Consider the following 26,204-nt stretch of genomic DNA (forward strand, 5'->3'; position numbering starts at 1 on the left):
GGTCTTTAAATAACACTGTTGTTAATGTGATTAGTGCTAAAGACTCCAGGATACATGGCAAAGGCAGAGAGTCTGTCACCCAGAGGGAGCAGAGGACATGTCTTATCCCCAGCTGTAACCCTTAGGGGTAAAGTGACTGTGAGAAAGGAAGGGCAAGGCTGATGAACACATGCATAAAATATTTTCAGTCACCTTAGATGGCCTCTCTCTCTTGCACAGACTCTTTGCCCCTCTTTCATCGCGACCTGAACGAAATCGATAAAATCAGGAGCTATAACGTCCCAGTGCTCGAGATAATACCACAAAAATGACCTGCGTGGCTTACCATCACTCCAGGTATCAGCCTCAGACTGGCTCTGAACTATCCATTCACAGCATGGGGTTTGAGGCAGACAATGTGCGGGATTGTCCTTCCTCCAGAAGGATTTGTCATCATTCATCTGTTTGACAGCCTGGAATCCCATCACTGTGACAGCCGGGGGTTTGTGAGTGCGTGAAATGTTATCACACGTGGATGTGGAGCATTTCTGTACAAAAACATGCACACGTGTGTGAAAAGGCCACATGACCTCATCTCAGTCTGTGGAGACCCTCTGAGCATTTCACATCATCACTCAAACTGTAAGACTGGAGAGCAAACAGTATGATGCAACATGCTTTGAAAGGCATCCATGCCAGTGGATTTCATGTACAGGCTTGAATCAATGTTCTCTCAGCAGGGTGAAGTGGGATCTGGCCCTTAAAGCACAGGACTCACATTTCACTCTCTACTGTCTTACTGGTTTGTTTAGAAGTGGTAGCTGTGAACGTGTTTGTGTAAATTGTTTATGCATTGTTAAAGCTGCACCAATCTTTATTTTTACAGTATATAAATAATGGATCAAATTGTTATGTTTGCTTGAAGTGACAAGCAAACTCCCTCAACCTCCGCTCTACCTTAATCCTTGCCTCTTTTAGCTCATCATTGTTTTGGGTTTACAGCCCACAGCTTGGGTTTTCCTTCAATTTCCCTGCTCAGCCACAGCAGGCTGCTGTTCAGCAAAAAAGCTCTGAGTATGTGAGTGTTAGTGACTTGCTAGTGAATATAATGGATCATTTAACCACTAAAAAGCCAGATATTCCCCTCAAAACCCAACTAAAAGAAGTGAAAATTGGACTTAGGTCAGGTGGACTAATGCATGCTGTTGCTGTGTCTGCTGGAGGTGGAAAAAAACGCAGTCGTTTGCTAACCTGCTAACATGAGAGAATATGTCATAGTTATGACGGTACTTGCCGAGGTTGAAGCACATCCTGGGAATGTCAGTGACAAGAATGTGAGCTGATGATTTAGCTATAGAAACATTTATTAGAGGTAGAAGTACTCTTGAAGCTGAAACTGTATTGTTGGTCATGTTAAACCACATCGGTCGAAGTCAAAAACGTTAGTTAGCCTAGCTGACCTGACAAGTTTGCATCTGTCATACAGAGGCATAGGAGGAAGATATTCCAAGATCACGATCCCTTGATCTTCAGTGAATAGACGTCAATGGCTTTTGAAACCTCAGATTAATGAAATTCTATTTGTAGGTTAATAATACAGTGAACTCTATTTGCCATCTACAACATGTCAGTGGTGTGAAGAATCGTGTTTTTTTTTTTTTTTTTCTCCACCCATTGAGGCTAAATCCAGTGACTGAAATTAATTCTGTCTGCAGAGCACCTCTGCCTCCAAATGTGAAAGAAGAATATGAGGTATGCTGCAGCAAAAGAGAACACATCTTTTGCCCCAGTATGGCAGACTGGAGTCAGCACTAAATCTAAAATCAAAGTTGCTCTGAAACACCCCCAGCAGGCAGTAGGTGCCAGACACCAGAGAGAAAAATGGGAATGGGATATTGTTGGCAGTGGGGATGTGAATGAGGGTTTGATTAAAGTAACCCTAAAGGAAAATGGACAAATAGTAGGATGTAGCAGGCATGCAAACTGAGGTAGAGAGGTGACTGGTTGGTGAACCGAAATTATGACATGATTGGATGTTGCCTGCCTGGGGAGAGAAAAGATTCAGGGGGAAAGCCCGCACACTGACACACATGATTCACTGTAGTAATTCATTCTGGAGGAAACACTGTCATGATGATTCCACTTTTTCTCCCTGTATAATTGAGAAATTATGGTGAAACCTTAACAACTAAGGGCATGGCACATCAGATGAATACCTGCACATTTAGTACACAGACACACGCAGTGTGTCTTGTCATGTGCACACAGGCAAATGAATGAACATGTGGGAATGCATGCCCGGATACGTGTGCTTTGACAGCTATAGCAGCAGTCTCTAAGCTAAACCTGACAGCCTCTGTCTCAAGTCAGATTTATTGTGAAACCATACGAATGTTTACGCATTTATATACAAACCAACACATCACAAACATGAAACCATGCTGCATACCCACTGCAATCAATCACCATATTGGGGCTCCACTCCCCAAACCACCATTACACTGTCACATGCTGCTGAACAGAAGGCTCTGATTGGTTAAGAGTGCTGTTTCTCAGGTTGCCATTTATTTCTTGCTGAGATATGACCTTGAGCTCTAGCAGTATTTGCATGATCACAAAGTCATTCATTTTCTCCATGAACCAGTGGAGGGAAAAGGATTGTTACATTGAAACATATCAGTAAGAAGTGATTAGAGGAGGGGTGAAAAAGCTGACATTTGACTTTAATTAGAGGACGCACAGCCCCTAGGAATGGAGAATTTTAGAGGAAAATTTGAGAGAAATTACCTGCACTCCATTTCAGAAGGTACAATTGAATATACTGCCCATTGAGTATGAGTGATAGAGCCATTTGGATAATGAGGAGCATATTCTAGGCCTGATTAAAGGCTGGGCAGGGTGGCCTAGTCTTTAAAGACACCAACCTTACACCCCAGGACCCACGTGTATCAGCCAAAATCCATCCTCTTTAAGCACCGCCAGACCATTGTCACAGATGGGACATGCGAAATCAGGTTATTGTACGTTGGTAAAGTAGCTTGGAGGGTCACAAGAGCTGCATGATTTCTCTATGAATCAGTCACAGACATTGACAAGCCAAAGACTGGAAACAGCCCAGTGATGAAAGAGGCAAACAGAAGCTGGCACAAACTGTGCCAAGCAACAGATGTCAGCTGGCAGACCACCACAACATTGGTCATAAAACAGCCATGAAGGAATCTGCAGCTTGTTGTGCTCTGACAGAAATGTGGTATGCAGCCAGGATCCTTGCAGAAATTTCACTTCACTCAGCAGAAAAAAGAAAAGATCACACTACAGTAGGTGAAGGAGTAAAGCATCAGGTAATGGACGGTTTTTGTGATATAGTGTACCCAAGATGTTTTGTATTGTAGTTGTGGCATGAAGGGCGTGTGCTGCGTGCAACACTGCAGGTTGGCTGTGGTTGTGTGGTGTTGTGGCAGACGGGGTGAAACAAAGAACAGCTTGTTGAACACAGAGAATTACCGCCTGATTCTGCCGTTCCTCTCAGCTCGACTCATTGTTTTGGTTCAGTCTCACTGACCTCGTCTGCGTTGTTTCAACACCAGTGTGTTGTCCATCCCCTCTTCCTCCTCCACGTGCAGACTTTCTTGCTTTACACACAACGTCACCTGACCTCTTCCTCTGTTCCTGTCATAATTACTATGGCCACTGGAGGTTGCCGCCTAAAAATAACATAAATATGGGTCATAATAACCTGCTTGCACTGATGACCCATATGGCCATGTTTCTGGTGAGGGTTGGACAGTCATAGGCTGGTATGTTTCATTTACGGTTTGTTCTGCTTCTCCTTAGTTATCAAAAAAAGAAGAGCAGTTCTCCATCAGTACTGAGGAGGTGGCTTGTTTAGTTACATCACAGCTGGATTAAAGGGACTGGATGAACAGGCATACTGAGAAAAAAGCACAGCAAAGCATACTTTTTATTCTGCCCATAATTCATTTTGGCATTTCCTAACTGGGAATACTGTCTTATGAGTTAATCTTAATCCTTCTGTTGCTATTTGTGTACTACTGACTCATTTTCTGAATGCAGACATTACTGTGTTTATTTAGGCTCTTTTGTGCATAAATGTGCAATGTGTGTAGCAAGGCATACTTGTAATTGCAAGACAATAGCCTCTGTCTCTGGTTGTTTCTCCTCTCCCTGCCTTTATGGGGGCAGAGGGAATTCATCAAATAGTGTCAACATCAGTGGCATCTTGGCTCTGCGTGCTGTCCGTGCGTTTGTGTGTGTTTCAGACATGTTTACTTTCCCCCAGGCAGACAGAGCAGAACCCCTGCAGACCCATATGGCCTGGCATATGGCTTACCCTCCACCCTACCCCTGTGCTTGCAACACACACACACACACACACACACACACACACACACACACACACACACACACACACACACACACACACACACACACACACAAGCCAGCCTGCTGAAGAAATAATGTAATGTAGCCATGCGGGACACTGTGGCATGATGCAAACAGGTAGACAGAACAACCCGTCCTGCCCTGAATCCATCAGCACTATCTGGACTTTGTGGGTGTTCAAAACAGAATCAGACACAAGTGCATTCTGTCTCTTTCTCGCTCTTTTTTCTTTCAACAGGGATGAAACGCTTCATTTCATCTCTCTCATTGATTCAGGTAGATCTATCACTGACTTTGGAAAGCTCTCTCTCCAGTTTGATCTCCGCAGCTGCCTCTCCTCGCTTTCTCTGCATAACCAGTGAGGCCGCTGGACTTTGATGAATCTTTGGCAGCCTTGTCGGCATAGTAACTGCTGCTACAAAAAGTCTCCATGTGCAGATTTTTGGGGGGGCTAAGTACTGACATGTGCTCTCCGGAGAGCAAATAGACAAACATTCACACATGCACACACAAATACGCAAACATAGTTTCCCACTTCGATCCACTCCACTCTCCAGTGTGTAAAAGCAAGCTCAAACTCCCTGATGTGTGTCTTTGTGTGTGTGTTACCATCCTCTGTTGATGCATGTGCAGCTAAATAGAAAATTTGACTAATACATCCCTAATTAATATACAACAGATTCTAGTGGGGAACACTTACCACACACACACACACACACACACACACACACACACACACACACACACACACACACACACACACACAGAGTCACTAACAACATGTTACCTGCCCATGCAAGTGTTTTCCATTCATCACAAACACAACAAATGAAGCTCCTCATTTAAGAGGCAGAGCACTTGTACCCCATCAGCTGAACAGCATCAACTGATTCTTAATGGCACTAATTATGTTGAAAACAAGTCGCTGACATGTTCTTTATAACCTCTTTCACCCCTCTGAACCCTTTGTGTCAGTGCTGTTTACTGCCTCAAGCTATTATTACTGATTTTTCTGATGTCTCCGTCCAGTATCACCTCTCTTTGTGGTTTCCTATTAATGCTGTTATGAGAAAGTCTTAGCAGTTTATTTTTGGTTAATGTCTCATAGAAAAAGGCATGGTTTAGGCAGGCTGAAGGAAACAAGGCTATGACTGATGTCACATCTGGGGTGGTGGTGGCTCTGACCCATTAGTTTCAGCTGTGGGGGGAGATTTTTGCGTTTGAGTTGCACTGGACAGACCACAAGGAAGACAAAAAAAGAGTTTGTCTTCCTTAGGCACGATTAGGTCACATTTTGTAATACAACATGCAGGGTGAGCCACTGGGTCATGGGCTTGCAAGCCTTACATTTAAGACACGAGTGTAGGTTAGCATAGCAGCCACTGTAAATTTCCCATATGTCAGTAGTAAATATCTGCTGTTGTCTGTTCTCTGCACCCTTGTGGGGTCTTTACCGCACTCCATGCTGATCCTCACATGCAATGTTTGGTTCATGCAAACAATCTGATCTATTTTAATGCTCACTGAGGCTTAATTAGTACTGATGTCTTATTGGATTCTTCAAGAAAGTTTCATTTGTGCTAAACTTGCATGGAGTCTGTAAGTGCTAATTTTATTTTATTTTTTTATATATTTTTTTTTTTAGAATTTCCTTTATTTGTCACATTTTACACACAACATGCAGTTGAGGAGGAAACTGTACACGCCATGCATATGTGAAATTCCATCCCGCTATTTGACCCATCCATGGCAGACCAGGAGCAGTGGGCGCCCAGGGACCAGTTCCTTTTCATCACCATTGGTCAGGTGGTGATCTTCTTGCATGTTTTTAGTGGGGGTATTTTTATGGAGGATACCCCAGGTGAACACGGGGAGAACATGCAAACTCCACACAGAAAGGCCCCTTATTTTTCCTCAAGCAGCAGGCATCAAAGGCATGGTGGAGGACACACCCAGCGCCCACAGCGAGATTTGAACCGGGGACCTTCTAGCTGTGAGGTGACAGTGTTACCACCGAACCACCGTGCCACCATCGGACTTGATTTGATTTTATTGGGAACTCTTTGAATCCACAGGGCTATTCTTTCAAGAGTCCTTGGATCAGTCACCCTCAGTTTATTCCGCCATTGAAATGTTTGTTTCCCAGTTTTCCATGCTGAAAAAAAAAATGCATGTGAAAAGGAAATACAAACAAATTGCATTTCTCATTCAATGTGAAAAATCAATCACACTGCGCTGTCAAAAAGCAGAAATGATGGTATATTTCTCTGGAAAACACCAACAACAAGATGGTTTTGTTTTGTACCATAAAGCAATGCAGCAGATGCTCTGTGGAAAGCACTGGACATTTGAGGCAAATTGAGTACAATGTTCACTATAGTGGTGGATGGTGTCAGTCTCAGAAATGCTTCACTTTCTATTCTGTAATCAAATAAAAGTTATGTCTCAAACTCATTGCAATATTTTATTGGTGGTACTGTAATACACACCAGGCTTTAACAAATGAGTTCTTCTTGAGCTTTTATGTAAATGTTTGAATAATGGCACAGCTTTGAGGTAAAATTTGATGTTAAAATGTGCTGCACAAGTGCAAGATGTATTTTGTATGCATACAGTCATATTTACCTTGTAAAATAATCGGGGGTGATGGACCTGAACTGTTATTCATTTCCATTGTGTGATCAGTTTTATTCTAATTAAGCTACTTGTCAGTTATTAACATGCTTTGTTGCAAATCAAAGTTGTCCTACAGAAACTTGGATGTTTGGTAAATGCCATTTCCTGAGCTGTAAAACCCTTAGATTACAGTGGGGACAACCACTTTTGCAGCAGTTTTCACATCTGTCTAACTTCATTTGAAAATCAAAATTGTTTTAATTGACCCACTCAATTTCTGCACTACACAGCAAAGTGCACTGGAAGGCTACAGCATGTCGATGACACCATTCATATCATCAGCTCAACAGTGATCACATGCAAGAAGTGTTGAAGAAGTGTGATCACACCATTACTGTGATAAACAGCACATGACAAATGGGCATGGCAGGTACAGTGTAATGCGAGAATGGAGACAGGGCAACACTAGCCTGCCCTCACTCATGTATGTCTACAAAGGATGTCAGTTAAAGTTGACCCGAGAAAACACAAAGATATTCAGTGTGTGGGAATCAGTATAATCAGTGAGATGTAATGAAAGAATCAAAAGTAATTGTTATGCAGAAAAAAGCCGTGCACATGTACATGCATGCGAATGGACCACATCCACTCTTCTGAGAATAACGATTGGATCTGTGACATCCCATATATTAAAACATCCAATCTCAGAAATGTTCCATCACTTCAAATTCAATTAATCACACTCCACCTGTAGCTGGAGACAGGGAGTGTGAGAATGAGAAGGAGGAAAGTAATTGGTGAGAAATAGAGTTGGCTTGGTAAGCGAGCGACCGTCATGTATGTCCCCATGCCGTATAGGAATTTTTGTTATTGTAGATGAATTGGCGTCATGTACTCAACTTGTTCTAATGATTGTGACAAAACAAGTGTAAGTAAGCAGTGATAGAATGCCGGTGTGTGTGTGTGTGTGTGTGTGTGTGTGTGTGTGTGTGTGTGTGTGTGTGTGTGTGTGTGTGTGTGTGTGAGTGTGAGTGTGTGTGTGTGTGTGTGTGTGTGTGTGTGTGTGTGTGTGTGTGTGTGTGCGTGTGTGTGCGTGTGTGTGCGTGTGTGTGTGTGTGTGTGTGTGTGTAGTTGAGAAAATGAAGGAGACGGACTGAGAATTAAAAAGAGCGCGTGTGTCATGGAAGCGTCAGATTAGCTCCAGCGAGTGTGCTACAGACGGGAGAGCTCATGCATCAGGGGATCAACTCAGCAGAGTTTTGAATTTTTAATGCCAGAACCAGTCGGCTAACATTACACACTTTTGACATTTTCCATCCACAGCGGTATTATAATTACAATCAGACCACATGATCAGGTGTTTGCAATTTGTTTGTTTGTTTCCACATGTATAAAGTGGTTACAGAATCCTAGAAATTTAAATCAAGGCCAGTTGATATGAGAAACTGAAATATCGGATTTTGCATAAAAATACCACCAATGGATTCAGTCTATTGCAGATTCCTGATATATATTATCATCCAATGCGATCTACAGACAAATGAGCTGAGCATCCTGATTACAGATGAACAAGGAATTCATCATAATTGATGCGTTTCCTGGTGTCTTTTGAGTCCATTATTGTACAAGGACACTTCAAAGTGTATTACCGCACACATATCATGGCCGCCTACTACAGAGGGAAAGAGAAAATCTTCATTCCTATTTTCAAAGTTTGCTGTAATAAGTTAACCCATTGTAATCTCGGTGTGTATACTCTGTGACCATGGTACAGTGGTTATGACTGTCCAACATGTGTGCAAAAGCAAAGCACAATGAATGGATGAAGGAAAGCGCTGATCCATTGATCCTTTGCTTAGTAATAACAGTAATAATCATTTCATTCATTCGGGCATTCTTTCTAGATAGATGTGATCTCTTCAGATTGTCTTGCAGAAGAGCCTCCGTGGTGGTGAGCATTCACAGTGTGATGATGATCACATACAACAACATGACAATGGTGCATTTCCATTAACACAACTCATTTGCTGTGGTTGTCTCAGATTGTAATTGGCTCCTACCGAATTACAACAATCTTTTATTAGGTTTAAAAGTATTATCTATTTTGTCAGTGTTACTGTGCATCATCTGTGTTGCAATTAAAACCATTATTAACACTATTATAATCAGCCCCTTACTGGATTATAATGACCTGTTGTGAGATTACAATTGATTATTAGATTAAAGGATACTATAGATTGATATGCCAGACAGTGATTGCAATTATTATCATTCTTACAGGGAACAATTTTAATAAGCAAAACGTACTACTCAAACCAGTAATGTGATGAACAGCGAGGTGAACGAGATAAGTCAGTTCATTATGGTGTGAACACAGAGGCGCCTCAGTCGGGCTGTGTGGAGACTCTCATTGAGGAAGAAGCTTATCACCCCTCATAGAGCCTGAAAAGCATTGAACATGAGGAAGAAAGAGAGGAAAAAAACAACTTCAATGAAATGTGTCGTCAGTGAAAATATTGTTTCTTTCACCTAATACATGCTTGGATAAAATCAAGGACACCAGAGCAGTGTACATGTAGTGTTTTGGTTTTTGAAGTGGACATACAGGAGCAGAGTGGATTTAAAGCTTCACCTGCGTACACCGAAGTGCAATGGTGGTAGAATTACTTATTTGTGCTTTCCCATCTGAAAAGGTACACTGCTGAAAAGATCCAGTACATGCTCAGGGCTTCACCTGCATAGCCTGATGTAGAGGTACTCACCCTGAGCACTTAAAATGAGATGGACTGCCACTTGTGTAACATCACCTTAGAAACCTCTACTGCTTTGATGGCCACTGCAGGACCCACACCTGCATTCACCAGAAGAGAGCCTGACTAAAAAGAAAATGAACTCAGGCTCACAGGATGAATTTAAGAGGTTCCGTGAACTCTTGCAGGATCCTGAGTGCTTAGCTTAGACAGACCTCATCAGGGGTTAACACCTCCTTTTTTCCTGTCCTCCAGCCACTATTTGACTCTGATTCCAGTCAGAATCAGCACATCTTGAAATAGTGGCTCTGAAGATGTTCCTTTCTTTTTCACCAGCAATCCTGCTACATTCAGAGAGTGTAGTGGTAATCCTGGGTTTTATGTAGCAATATGTGTAACTCATGATTCAAAAATATATCTATATGAGCAGGTTGTATGCAGCTAATCACCCTGAACTGAGTTAAGATTAGATTAGATTAGATTAGATTAGATTAGATTAGATTAGATTAGATTAGATTAGATTAGATTAGATTAGATTTAACTTTATTATTTGCAGCACAGAGAACAGAAAGAAATGCAGTGGACTAGTGTGTGGGAATTAGTGGCATCTAGTGGTCAGGTTGCAGAATGCAACCAACTGAATTCCTCTAACCTCGCCCCTCTGTTTCTAAGCATGTAAGAGAACCCAAAGTAAAACATGATAAACCGCAAAAAACCTCCACAAGAGTCAGTGTTTGGTTCGTCCATTCTGGGCTACTGTAGAAACGTAGCGGTGGAGTCTGTGGAAGAGGACGCACCCCCTCTGTAAGAGCTCATTCTGAAGCCAATAGATTCTCTTTAGTCTTACACACTGGTCCTTTAAGACACCCTGTTTCCTCACAGCTAAAGTATAAATAAAGGAGATGTGAACACCACTCAACATTCCCAAAAATTTTGTATAAACTTGTCTAAATGGCTTTAGAATCACACTGACTTATTTTACACATTTGAGTCTGCTTTTTTTATTTGAGCTTTGTGAAGTCCTTTGAGCCACTCTGATCAAGGGTTTCTTAAAAGAATTTAGATAACTGCATCACTAACATGACCGACAGTTACAGGAGAGGGATGGCAGATGAGGGCCGGCTGAGACTTCACTTGTATTGAATCCTGTTTCTTAAAATTTGTTGATAATCCTTCACCCTGACCATTTGTCAGGGAAACCTTTCAACCATTGTTCCAGAGTAGATTTAAAAGTTTTGAAAAATGAATGCAAGGCCAATATCATTTCAGAGCCCTAACTGCTTGAGAGATTTTCAAAATTGGTATCAATTTGATGAATACTTGACAGAGAAAATGTAATGCATATGAAATGAATTGATCAAGGACCCAAGAACATTCAAAGCAAAATCACTGACTTTATCCTTGATAGGAAAAAGAATTTATTCAAGTCATATATTATGCAGATTGCTTGTAATTTATATGAAAATTTCCACAAAATATTGAACTCACAGTTAATGATACTTAAACGCCATAGGCTTTATTTCCTGATTTGTAATTTCTGAAATGTAAGAGTTATTTCTTTAATTAATGAAAAGCCCATTTTGAAAAGGCTGTTGATGGGGTGCTTTATTTTGCTTTATGTCAGGCATTTCCTAAAATCTTCATTCCTCTTCTTCTCTCCTCCCTCAAATTTTGCTTTTTTCGTGCAGTTCTTCAACCCACAAATTAATGCAATTCCTATAAGCAAGGTGATAAAAATGCATTATGAATCGCCTGCACTTTTGAACCTCACGGTGTGTGAAAATGCATTAAACTTACCAAGAACAGGGGAAGATGGACCAAAATAGTAAGACAGAATGAGGGAGGGCAAGAAGAGGAGACTTCTTAAGAGTGCGTCATCAACAGAAGGAGGACTGCAGTATTTCATACTGATGTGTGTGTGTGTGTGTGTGTGTGTGTGTGTGTGTGTGTGTGTGTGTGTGTGTGTGTGTGTGTTTACATGCATATTAGTGGGAAATGAAGAGACAGAGGCAGCATAGAGCACACACACCCTTCTGATTCATAGACGTGACCATCATATGGATAGATATTGTAATGTTGCACTTCTGGTTTCACATACTTATCTGAAATGAACAGTCTTAGTAAGCACATTTATATGAGGTGACACACACACAGACACACACAGCGTGACTATTAAGAAGACTCATAGTTGATGTTGGTCATCACTTCAGTGCTGTCTCCATTACACTTATCCCATGAATAGCTACTTCATTCACGGCTCTTTATCGCTCCCCTCGACCCCTCTCCCCCTTCCTCTCCCATATCAAATTTTCACCATTGATTCTCCACTTTTTCATTTAGTCACCCTCTCTGAAATGTTTTATCATAGTCTTGCTGTTCCCCTTCACTTATTTATTCCATTTTCTCTATCTGGAGTTGGAGGAACTATCCTGACCAGTATATTTTTCTTTTCAACTATTAATTGGCTGAAAGTCTCATTTATGTTTAAGCAATCAACAACTTAACTTAATTCTAGAGCTTTCGACTACGTCTGCCGTTAGTTAGATAGCTTTGTTGTCTTTTTGATTTCTATTTCACTCTATTTATGCATTATCTCATTACTGTTTTTGTTTCCGTCCATGAACTGTCACTGGAGCCGAACGGCCCATACTCTAAGCCTTTAAACCCCCCTAATAACATTTAAACATTTTTGAATAACAAGATGTAACACACACTGTATAGGTAGGGAGAAAAGCAGTCACTCTAAAATCAGCTGCAGGGCCTCAGGAGAGTTGTTGCTTTCCTTTTCTTTTGGCCTCCTCTCTGTGATGTCACTTCACAAATATTAATCAACATTCCTCTCACATAGGAATAGCTTGAATCCACATTTTGTCTGTAATTGTGTAAAATGTTTGCGTGAGCAGGTTTAAATGCTTCATGAGAACAGGTTGGTGTGTGGGCGGGTGTGCAAGGGCATTTGTGGGTGATTGCTGGTAGATGTGGTGTATATGAATAAATGCACTCGTGTGTGTGTTGCTTTTCAGAAGTGATGCTCTGCAGGCACATAATCATCATTCATCCTCCAAGAGATTTGAGCACAGAGTGGCAGAGTCATCTCAAAGACAATTAGAGAGAGAGTGAGCCTGCACTCAGGTCCGTGCATTAATGTTTGTTACTGTGTGTTATCGTCTCTCTTCCACTGTGAATGAGCTAGTGTGCTGAGAGGAATGTGTCCGAATGGATGTTTAGCCATAAAGGCAACCCTGAGCCTGCAGAGTGGTGGAGACTTTGTTGTTTCTTATCATTCATCTCCCCTTTGAAGAAAATTATCTCCTCAGACAGCCGTCTCCAAAGCAAAAGTCATGCAACATGCTACTGACCCTCTATGAAAATCAATGCCACTCCATTTTCTGAATTTTGTAATACCACTGCTATTTCACACAAGCTACACCCAATTGCATGCTCTTGCCCACTCTCCTCTGTGGATCAACTCACTGAATAATGCACAGACTACTTGTTCAGCCAATCAGGACCTACCCACCAGTCCTATGTGATACAGTAACAGGATGTCTGCAGTAAACAAGTTTCACCTGTGTTTTTTAGTCATCTGTCTAATAATACTTATACTTACTTAATAATAAAAATCAATTCACCTGTCTTGATAGACCACAGAATGGTTTTACTTCCACTCACTCTGAAATGACTAGGTGCCCCCGTGGCTTAGGGCTTAAGATATCATCTATGATAAAACAAACAAACAAACAAAAAACCCAGAGGTACCCCAATGACATCTCGGCACTGCATAAGCAGTCTTTGCCCTTGGCACTGGAGACATGATTCTACTTGGTTTGTCCCCTGGCTCTAGTCTGTATTAGGCAAAATTTAGCTGAACATCACCTCCCTTCATGATGATAACTGGGAGGCTGGTTGCCCTGTTTGTCACCTCGTGCCTCCACCTTAAGGATGACAGAGCACTGTGTGTCTCTGACACTCAGTGAGCCAAACCTCAGCCCTCTGCGGCAGCAGAGCATCATGGTAGAAGTATTGCTTCTCCTCTGCCATCGCCACCTTTGACACGTCTCTCTGTTGCAGAACCAAGAGTATTTGTCCAACCAATGATGAGTCTCAATCAGCAACACAAAAGCCATCTCAGCCCCAACATCTTGATCTTATTGTGCTCGGCCTGCAGACAAGAGAACCACATCAAAACAGTATTTGGTCTCAAAAAATCAGTTGCCTGAATCTGTTTCTTGTCCAGCTTGTTTCACCATTTAACAAGTGGGAGAATGGATTTTTCAGCTTGACTAGTTTGTTTGTTAGCAGTAGCATTTGCCACATTCATGTGCTCCTGACTCTTTTTATGTTTATCAAATAATGAATGATTGAAATTAGCTGAGCCTGTATAGAAGACAGCTGTTTTATCTATTAGATGTGGATGCAAACAACATACAGTATCTTGTACCACAATTCGGTGTGCTTATCGTTAAGGCCACTGCATATCTTGGAGCCACTTTTCAGAGCAAAAGTCTGTTGTCATGGATCGTATAAAAAAATGCCGTTGTCTCTGTGATGCTGCTCATAGGTTTCTGAAGAGCCACTGTGAAGCTCAGTGATAGTAGCTCTGGCCATTGCCATGATTGTCTGTGTCTGACTCAGCCTACACCTAACTCCTGGCTGATCTAAAAATGGGCATAGAAGTGGGGTCCAGGTGGAAATGAATAAGACTGGTTGTTGAAAGCTAGTTCAAAGCAAGTTGTTGAAAGCAATTTGTCACTCAAAGCAGCTGGGTCCATAATTATGTGTAACTTTAAGCCTTAATATAACTTGAAGTTATATAAAGATTCACCCCATATAGTTGACATGAATGGGACAATTATCTCTGGAGACCAAAACCGTCTTTGTATCAGGTTGTAAACATGTTCATTTCTGCTATGAAGTTGGATTACTTAGCATGAGGGTCCAGCCTCAAGTGTCCATTCAAGGAACTGTAGCTTTTGCTACTTCTGCATGGCTTCATTTTTCAGACCCACAGGAGGCTTGTCTTTTCTTCACATCCAGTTTGGTTTGATGTTTCTTTGTAGGTGGCGGAGCTCAAAGCAGATTTTTGTTGCGCATGTGTACCAGTTATGTGTACCACTGATAATATGGCACATTTGAAGCTCACCTTCAGCTCTTCAGAGTTATGAAAGCTGTTCAGCACATCTCTTTTTCCATGGCAAATGGACCTTTGTACTCTCTCAACTGTGGTAATCAAGGCAGTGTCCACACTCGGATTGTGAGGGAACCAAATTTGTTGTCTCATAATTCCCCAAATAGTGTTTATGTCCAGAAGAGCTCACTCCTCAGACTCTGTGCAGTAAAACTCTGGTTCCAGTAAAATTAGTGCTCCATAATCTTGATGCTGATGTTGAAATATGATATGCATGCCTCATCTTGCATCACGTTTTGGCCAATTCTCACTCTTCCTCTTCAAATCCAGTGATATATACCTTAATTGTAATTATCCACAAGTATTTTCCAGCTCTCCCTTTATTCCTTTTAGTAAACTATGTTGCCACATTAGGCAAAGAGGACTTTTCTGTTCACAATTAGAAAAAATACAATCAAAATAGAATTTCAAACAGTTTCGGGGAAAGTTGAGGACTTTCATTTAATCTTTCACCCTTGTCTACATCTGAACATCTGTGAGCCGTTCGCTGTTACAAGAGAGCAACCTTGCCAATAAATGTGCAGTCAAATCTGTATCCTGGCTGTTAATATAAAAATGGCCAACGGTGAGTGTTCTATGTTATGAACACGATGTCCTCTACAATCTCTGAGTTTGTGAGAGAGAGAGAGAGAGAGAGAGAGAGAGAGAGAGAGAGAGAGAAAGAGAGAGAGGGACACTCTGTAATGTGACAAGTAGCAGGACAGTGAATGCATCCCTGCTGTGTAAGTGCCCCATTTAATCATTTGACTGTGTACTTGAATGCGTATAGGTAATGTATGCAGTATGTGGTCTGGCACCCCATCATTTCTGTGATGACCGTTGCCATGTACTACTTGTCTGACAGCAGCTGCACCTCAGTAATGTGGAATGAAGCAGTGAACACGTAGGCTAATGCATGTCTGATGACAAAGAAAAGTGAGAAAAATCTCACCATCACACTTAAATTTTAAACGAATTTTCAGTCACTTTTAAACTGTATTCTGGTGCAACCTGCAAAACCTTCTTATAGGTTTCCAGTTTTTATATTGTTTATTTATTACTTTGTCCTCGGTCAACTTGCATATATTTCCTGTGTAGGTAAACAATTAAATCTCTGTGTATGCACAAAGACAAAACTGCACATGCACATTTTGCATCTGATTTATACATCTGCATACAAGAGCCTGATTTCTACTCTCAGAGTTAACCATCGAGGGATGCAGACATGCCCTTAATCACTTGTTTACACATTAATATGTCTTTATGCTTACAGTTAAGAAGAAGGACAATTTCAGAAATTGTCCTCCAATGATGCTGGAGCAGTTGTCCTTCAGGTCAACCATTACAGACAGATGTGGCTTAATTCATCACAAGTACCTATAAGCCATCATCGCCTGTTTTATCATCATCAATGATCTGCTGCCTTTAGATGGCTGAAGTTTTTCATTCTGCATAAAACAGCTGTGGATAACAGATATTGGAAGAATCGTCTATTTTAATCTATAGGATTAATCCAGATGGATTTGTTTCTGCTTTAACCACATTAAAAGTTGTTTTTGATGCTGATTTGAACATATCTACTGGGTGGAGAGTGTTTGATTAACACACTGTAGTTTGTTCACACTTTAAGCATTATCCCATTATTTCTGTGCAAAACATGAGCCTTCTATTCAGGGTACATCATCTGAGACCCAGTTTATACCAAAAATACTGACAACCCTCTCTGTGCTGCATCATTTGCATGAACCTGCTGACTGCTTGTCCTCTCCTTCTGCTGGTGCACCATGCACTCTGCACTGGGCACCAAGGTACCACATGGATGAGAAAAGTTAATTTCAGGGTCATTATACTGTTTGAGTGCTGCTTATGCTCGTTGTTCCACTGCCATGGAACCAGCTCCCAATTACGTGTAAGAGTACACTGCTATTGCTACATGAACTTGTGGGTATGTATATATGGCCTGAAATATGCATTGGATGTACCATGTAGTAGTCATGTGTGCAGGCCTAATGGTAATTTATACTTTTGGTCCCTGGTTTCCAACCTGAGGTTTCTCTGTAGGGTTGCTTTCCTTGCTGTCTTTCATGAGGAGAGGAACTCAGGAAGCTGGAGTATAGGTGATGTGAAAACTGAAGTAAATGCCAAGGTAACATCTTTACCGGTCATCTGAAGTGTTCTTTGATGTAATTTTAGACTCAGATTAATGGAAATGGTCGTTGCAAGCTGCAGTTATTTCAACTAATTAACAAATCAAAGCAATGTATTGCTGTTGTATTTATTGATGTTACTGTGACTTGATGTTGCTGTCCTGTTTATGTACTCGTTGCTGCTGGTTAATCCTGCATTGGCACTGTCTCACTTGACCTCCTTGATAAATAAAAGTCATATTCCCACGTCTTCTGACATTATTAAAGGACAAAAAGAGAAATCGACATTTGAGCTGTTTGGCCTTCGAAGACTAAATTAAGATCTTAGCTGAATGTGTTCACAGTCCAGTCAATACTTCTATCAACCTGCCTCAAAGAGAACATCTCACGAAAGCAATCACTGAGATTCTTTTCAGGTTGAGCTGGGTGGTGTGCCGATTGCTTGCACCATCAACTAAGAGTGAGACCCACGTGTTTATTTTCCCATTCGTTCAACTGGTTGTGTGCTATTGGCCACAGCACTCTTTGGACCCACTCTTGACACTGCAATCTTCCTAATTTTAATGTTCAAAGGCATCTAGCAGGAACTGACAGCAACGATGCGGGCTGCAGAACACAACCAAGGAAATTATCTTGCCAGTATCTGTCTCTCATCCACATTGATAACTCATCATTACTGTATTTTGTTTGACATTGCCCGACATCCAACAACACTGAGCTTGCACGCCGTGATAAAAGACACTCCAAGGTTGTCACAGGGAGAGGCAGATATTTAAAAAGGGGGAAATGAGGGAGAGAAAGACGATGACAGAAAAAGAGAGGGAAGGGCAGATGTCCACAATGTTGGAGCCACTCAGCAGTCGCTCTCATTAACTCACAGTATAGTCAAGCTGAAACAAGGAACATATGGAGACACACACACACACACACACACACACACACACACACACACACACACACACACACACACACACACACACACCGCATCTTGCTAACCTAGAGCTGTGACACTTACAGGTCACAACATTTATGTGACTGTGTAATTACACTTTGGTTTTATACTGAAAGCCTAATTTTCCAAGTACCGAAGTACCTTCCTAATTAAGCACTAATTAGTTCTGTGTTACTGTATTAGATGCTTAACAACTATGAATCACAATCAAATCACATTATGATAAATGTATGCAAATGTAAAGTGCAGTCTGAAATGACTTGCTGAGTGATTTTTTATTTAAAACAACAATCCATCCGAGGGAGGCGGATGTAATTCAACATTTGAGTCCCTGCATAAACCCTGTGAGTGATGAAGTATGCTGAGCAATCATACATGCTGAGATGCATTTTTTCATAATTCATATATGATCTCTCTCACTGCCTTTCTCTCTCCACCAGGTGTGACGAATGCACTAATTAACTCGACAGGGAGTGAGCTGAGGGGAGGTGAAAGAACAGGGGATCAGGTAAACGAGCACACCCTACAAATGAGCATGTGTGAATATGTGTGTTTTCTACGTGCACTTGAGTGTTATGTCTGACTTAATGTTCTCATTCAGCTTTAATGGCCAGGTGCATCATTATGTGCATGAGAAACTTAGTTAGAAGTTTGCACTTTCCTCTGCCGGACAAAACTCCCTCCAGTCCCTAACTCCCACACAGTCAAATCTGGGGCATAGAAAACAGCCAGCTCTAATGTTATTATAATGTGATGAGCAGATAGTAAAGACCCCATCAATGAAAAACCTGACTTCTGGAGGTGTTCAGCAATGCACCTCACCCTAAGGTTCTCCAAGGAGATGATACAGACCAAAAGTTTCACAAAAAGTTTACCTGTTAGAAATTTGCACTCAAAAAAGGCCCAAATCACTTTCTTCAGCTGTGTGGTAATGTACTGTGAAGTTCTGATGTGACGTGCTCCGCTGCTCATCAGCCTGCAAAACCCCGGCCTATTTCCTTTTTATCAGGTCCACTTGTCATAAAGTCAGCTCCAATCTCCTTTTCATGGGTTCTTTAACAAGCCATATTGTTTTGAATTCTTCTCGAGCCACTGGAAAGTCATTTTTTATTCATGTGTTTTCAACTTCAACTCAATTTCAGTCTCTAAATATTTCAGGTATCTACGATAAGACACTTTATGTTTTAGACTTGATAGCTTATTAAGTCATTATAACCTCTAATGCTAAATTGGAAGATTGGAAAGTTAAACACAGACGGGACGGGAATGGTATTGCAAACTGATTGACAGATGGCTCCAAATCATGCAATGCATGGGCTGAGTTGCTGGCATTCAAAAAATGCCCTTTTTAGGTTGCAGTACTTCAACAAACTTGCAAACACTGCTACCTGCCAGTTCCCTAAGCCTCTATGCCACCTCTTACCTTGGTCTTTTTTCTTTTTCTTTTTTTATTTCCTGTGGTTTTGGCAGCTGTCTATGTCAAATAAAGTTAAACACACACACACACACACACACACACACACACACACACACACACACACACACACACACACACACACACACACACAAGCAAACAAAAAGCTGAATTTGAAAAAAAAAAAAAAAGAATTTGCTGTACGGTCAAATACTGTAGTATCAAACAGTATACTGTGACTCAAATAGAATGTGCATCCCAACTTATTGTAATGTGACTGTACTTAATGCATTGTGACAAGTATTGAAGTAATGCAAATATGGTAAGATTAGTGAGCCAATTAGGAGAAGAAAGTTCAAGTGGTCATTATTATGAGTCATTCTGAAAGCAGTTTTTACCAACCAGCAGCAAGACACTAGCAGCTAAATCCATATGCACTCCCTCATGTCTTAACTCCCTGTAATTTCATCTCACATCGTCAGATCAGTGGACATACTAATACATTACATAAATCTGGACACCTTATTGTCCTTATTGTCTATTACAAATACAACTGAACACAAAGTCACATGTGCTGTTCAACTGTAGATTCATCCTTGTGGACACAACTCACAAAAGTTACCACAGTCTATTTAAAACGTGAAAATGCAAACAAAAGCTTGTTTTCAAGAACTGAAGGATATAGTACACACATACAAGACTTTCAGCTTATCACAACAGATAACTTTGTCAGTGGGGGAGGGGGAGGTTTTGTGTCAGACATTCATGGAAGCAAATGAGAACAAAGAAGAAGGACAAACATGTTACTTTGCTGGCTGCATTGTACACAACATGACAATCAGTATACTGTACTTCACACTTTTTTTTTTCTTCATGTCAAATTTTCAACAATTCATTTGGTAATAACTGGAAGTAAACCTATGCAAATCTGATGTATTTGCAAGCTGTCAAGTGCTGAATCTTATATTTCTTATGGCTTCATTTCACACAGTGCAAGCCATATCCGTCTGCTTTTCAAGAAAACCGCTCTACTCCATGCATTACTGCGTGGCCCTGTAACAGAATTAGCATTTTCTGGAAGCCAAGCATCTGGGCTTTATGCATACCCAGTGCTTCTATTTTTACACGCTGCTTATTATGAGCCTGAGGTCTACTCTGGTGTTGCTTTGTCAGAAATTAGAAGCAGGGAAATGTGTGCAAGAAGATAGGCTTGTGTGTGTGCCCATGCATACATGTGCATGTGAAGGAGAATGTGTATACGTGTAATGTTATTACTCATCCCCGGCTGAATTTACATTGTCCTCTAAGTCAGCAGGGTGGTGCAATAAAGGTGTGTGTGTGTGTGTGTGTGTGTGTGTGTGTGTGTGTGTGTGTGTGTGTGTGTGTGTGTGTGTGTGTGTGTGTGTGTGTGTGTGTGTGTGTGTGTGTGTGTGTGTCTACTTGACCTCCTCTCCACCTCTTCCCTGGGCCTACCACCTTCATTACCATCAGCATGCTTCACACTGCTGCTCTCTGCCCACACACTGATACATACAGTACTACAGTACACAAGACACACACACACACACACACACACACACACACACACACACACACACACACACACACTGACAGCTTCTCTCTAATGATCACATCACCCTCTGTGATCCAAGGATAGTCTCACCAGCAGTCAGCAGGAGCACTGTCCAACTAATCACCTGCAAACTGAGGAAAAGAATCAGTGAGAGAGAGAAACAATACAATGAAAGAGCAGAAGAAGAACAAAAGGATGCAGAGAAAGGATGGGAACATGGGAAATAAGCGAGATTGTAGTCTGTGCAGGACTAGCTTGAGGCTGGACCATAAAGAGAAGGTAAAGTCTTAAGAAATACAAAATCTTTAGTCCTCACATTATTTATTTACTTTTAAACACAAGTATATTTACTTAAATCCATTCTCTGATTAAAATACAGTTATTTGTTATTGTGTTTAGTCAAAATTGAAATTAAAAAGAGACATGTCCCATATATCCATTTCATTAAATCATCTCACTTGACTTCACAGGAAAACTTAGAGGAGTGCAGTGAATTCACATAGAAATAGACAACACGTCCACATACCTAAACAACTGAATAGGTCGATTGCCACTGAGTCTCTAAGCGACATATATGAACATTAGAGAGTACCAGCCATAGACATACCAGACCTTCATCATCACATGGTTTATGTTGTGAGACAGTCAAGTTGCTTAGATTTAAGTTGTTACATATGTTCCATAACTTAAGTACGTTATGAAGTTTAAATAAGTCAACGTTTGGTTGTATTTGTCCTGTAATGAATGAATGTCATCAATAGGGAAGGCAGGCTCACCAAAAAGTCAGAAAAAAATACATTAGTATGTTCAACATCTCATTGTCTTTAATATATAATTATACAATATAATCTAACAATAAAAACTTTTTTTTTCAGTTTAGTGGATATGACATGGTCCCTTTCATTTATATATCCACTTTGACACCAAGCAACACTAAAGAATGAGGCATCTGCTCTTTTACAGGGAATTCCAGGCGTCTCTGGCGAAGGAGGGGAGCTCACGGTTAGGGATGTGACTGAATGTAGACTTATTATGAGTGGATAATGCATTTTAAACAGAAACTAATGGAATTTGAGCAATAATTGTTTTCCCGTTGCATGACCCTGTCAAAGCCTTTTCAGATAATTGATAACAACAAGCACTTTATTTCCAGACTGACACCGCAGTGCACACAAAGAAAAGACACAACAGACAGTAAAACATGGAGAAGTAGAAATATTAAACACAGCCATCATCCAAATCACACGACACCATCTGCATCAAAAGCACAAAGAGACTCCTGCATCTGCCTCCTCTGCACTGTTACTGTAAATCACTGCACATCTAATCAAATAAGGATTGATGATATTTCTGACCATTCATGAGGTCATCTGCAAAATAATTACATTTGACCTTATTGACTACTTATGCGGGCGGCACGGTGACGCAGCAGGTAGTGCGCATGCCTCACAGCAAGAAGGTCACTGGTCTGATCCCCGGGTCGGACCTTTCTGTGTGAAGTATGCATGTTCTTCCCGTGCATGCGTGGGTTCTCTCTGGGCACTCCGGCTTCCTCCCACAGACCAAAAACATCCTCATTAGGTTAATTGATGACTCTAAATTGTCCTTAGGTGTGAGCGTGAGCGTGAATGGTTGTCTGTCTGTATATGTTACCCTGCAATCGACTGCCGACCGGTTCAGGGTGTACCCTGCCTTTCACCCAATGATAGCTGGGGTAGGCTCCAGCCCCCCCGCAACCCCGAAAGGGATAGTTGGGTATAGACAATGGATGGATGGACTACTTATGTGTAGCAGGAAAAATACAACATGTCTTTCTAGTTATCATTAGATTACTCTTGTTGGCCTTATCTGATGTCAAACAATTTGCTACAGTACTACAGGGAACCAGATCATCATAAAATAATAAATAAAATAATAAAAATAAATCATAAAATATAATTATCACTTATCAAGTGATAATAAAAACCCAAACAGGTTTATAGTCAACCTCAAGTTCTCATCTGAGAATCAATGGATGATTAATTTGATCAACTGTGTAATCTAGGAATTCATGTATGTAGTAGTATTGATAGTTATTTTCTTTTTCTTCTTCGCATCATTAAAACTTCTGTTCTAGTCTGATCCTTATTTGACTTGTCTGTCTCTACCCAACTAAAGACATTGTGTATGGGTGTGTGCGTGTGGGTGCGTTTGTGTGTGTGTGTGTGCTTTTCTTTATGTGAATAGATGAGGTGGGTAGAGCGGCTCCCATTAATCTGCCATTTCACAGTCCACAAAGTGCAATAATTTAGGGGCAGAAAAGGCATGCACACACGCACACACATGCACAACCCCCCCCCCCCCCACACACACACACACACACACACATACACACATGTGCGCGCACGCATGCACACACACTCCCTTAACACACTGAAAAAGTGTGGGAGGTGATTGCTGTGACTTCACCTGTAATCACACCACTTTATAGAGCCTCCAAGGCAGTCCACACACACACACACACACACACACACACACACACACACACACACACACACACACACACACACACACGGTGCTGTATATGATCTTTCCCTCTGGATGTTGCCATTACATGCATGCATTACATCGAATTAAAGTTATTAAAGATCAGATGTCTGATAGCCTCCAGAACATAGTGGGCAATATCTGTGTTAGCAAAGTCTGTGTTAGCACACATTTGAATTTGCGTGAGTGTACGGCCAGCCACACGCTGTATGTGTGGGTGCATGTGCGCATATGCAGGTAAGAGGTTCATTACTTGTCTATCTGTGGGAGTTGAGCACAGATGCAGCAGCCATCCAGGGACCATAAGAGACCCTGAAGAATATTAATTAGTGGGGTTTGCCAGAAAACTGCTAAATATTATAAAATAGGAGTAGTGGACAAAACAGGACATGAGCAAAAATGGCGCTCATTCAGGACTTTTAAACCTTAAGTGGTACAGACTGGAGTAAATTATGCCTCTGACGGATAATCTACTGTCTAATCATGTACGGGAATCTTTAAAAACTAAATCGCATTGTGGGCTTAGAAAAGACATCAACTGTTAATTCCATTTTTTTCCCCATTTAAAGTTCATTATTTTTCTTTCCTCCATCGAGAAACATCTTTTAAACAGCGGGTAATTGTTTATCACAGACAGAAAAATGTCCAGATATGGAAGATTAAGTTCTCATTAGTGTTGAATTCTGTGTCATATTTAAGTATATTTAGTTTTGCCAGTTATGGTATGGGTGCAAGCTACTGCTGGTGGTAGCAAAAAAAACAAAACAAAACAAAAAAAAAAACATAATCGTAATTTTTCATGTCATGTTGTGCTTGTTGCGTGAATGTTGGTGGTGCTCACCTGCCATTGTGCTTAGGAAGCTAAGATGGTGCGGTGCTATTATTTTTAGTATGATGATGACAACATTTTATCACAAATGCAAGCACATAAAGTTGTGGCTTCATTTGGCAATTGAACACATACACAGAGACAGCCTCATGGACGCTATACATTGTGCTCAACGCCAGGGCTGTCAGCAGCACTCTCCAAGGCATGCACCACTGGTCTTACCAGCATTCCTCCCAGTGGATAACTAGACAATCATACAACACAGTTTCTGTGTAAAAACAGTCTACAGACAACAAAAATACTCATTATTTACAGTGCATGCACATGACAACATTTTGACCACCAACACCTGAGAAAGTGTGGACAAAACATTGTCACGTCCATGCAGAATGGAAGGAGAATGGGGAAGGAGATAGCAGTGTGCAGGTATTATTCATCATTGACCAGGATTCACTAATCTTTTTTGCAGCAGTCTATTGTCTGTGTCTTTAGGACTCATTGCTTGAAGGACACCACTAGCTGATTGAAAAGCTATTTCCCTTTGAGAAATTCTTCCTTATTTTTAGTCTTTGCTTTTCTTGCTTGGAGAAATACATCAGAGCGTAAATACTGAGGTATTAAGGCATTGCAATTGTTTTTGGAAATATCAAGAACCTCACAGTTTGGTTGCCATCTTGCCTGCAGTGTTTTTTTTCTCCTACATTTCTCCTGCATTGTACAACTGCATTGCTCCCTACATTCCTTTTGTGGCTGGAGAGAGGATCATCTGCTGGATTTTGAATAAAAGGCTTGTTTCTGCCTGAGACACTTTGGCAACATAAAGGCAGTTTGTATTCATTTTTGTTCATACAGGGTGTCTGTATCTGTTCCTGCAACATAGCACACTTTTGTAGGTCCATTTGTGCAGTATATTCACTTATATTTGTGCAAGAGAAAAAAAGAGAGAGAGAGAGAGAGACTGTGTTGGAAAGAGAAAAGTCGAAAAAAGATGTACAGGGCAGAGAGAAGAGTTAGAGGAGCTGCGTAAGAGAGACGAGAGGTGATGTTGGGGGTTTCGCTGGACGCCTCAGCACTCTACACAACGTCAGTCAGCACATTTTTACACATCCTTGGACGTGTTCCAAACCCAGCATCACGCTCTGTCAAGGGAGGACACTGCAGACATTACAGATCATGTTCCAGCACGATAAAGATATAGGCTTAAATAAATCTTTCTTTTCAAGGATCCAGCAGACACATTAAATTATTTCTTAACTCTGTTTGGCACAGATTTGATATTTCCATTGCCTCCAAAACAGAAAACCACAGCAGGAAATGCTGTTTTCATTAGATGACCAAGTAAATGTCACATATATGCACCAAATTGGTAAACAGAGCAGATTTTCTGAACATACAGGAGCAAGTTCAACTCCTCCATCCTCCATGAGGACAAAAAACAGGTGCAACATGCCTCTCACCAGTCCTTTCTTTCACAATTTGGAATTAATTTCAAAACAAACATAATCCCAATAGTGGTAATAAACATAACACTTGCCAATTGTACTTAACTTCTCTGTAGACTGATGAAGAAATGTTCAATCAAAAATTATGAATTCCATAGTTTCAGTCACATACAACATTTTTGTGAAATCCTCATTCTGTTACGATCCCAGCTTCCTGTCTCTCCCTCTCCTTTTTCCCTGTGTGTGTGTGTCTGTCTGTCTACCCCTGGATCTAAGGGGCGTGTCGTATGTGGCACTCGTTTGAATCATGGCGGGAGCAGGTCTTCACAAATGTAATCTTGATTCTTGTTTCAACTGTGTCCTTTTAACAACTGTATCTGTCACCAAGAAATTAATGATAATTCT

Source organism: Chaetodon trifascialis, chromosome 2 (genome assembly GCF_039877785.1).
Source record: "Chaetodon trifascialis isolate fChaTrf1 chromosome 2, fChaTrf1.hap1, whole genome shotgun sequence".
In the NCBI taxonomy this organism is placed as follows: domain Eukaryota; kingdom Metazoa; phylum Chordata; class Actinopteri; order Chaetodontiformes; family Chaetodontidae; genus Chaetodon; species Chaetodon trifascialis.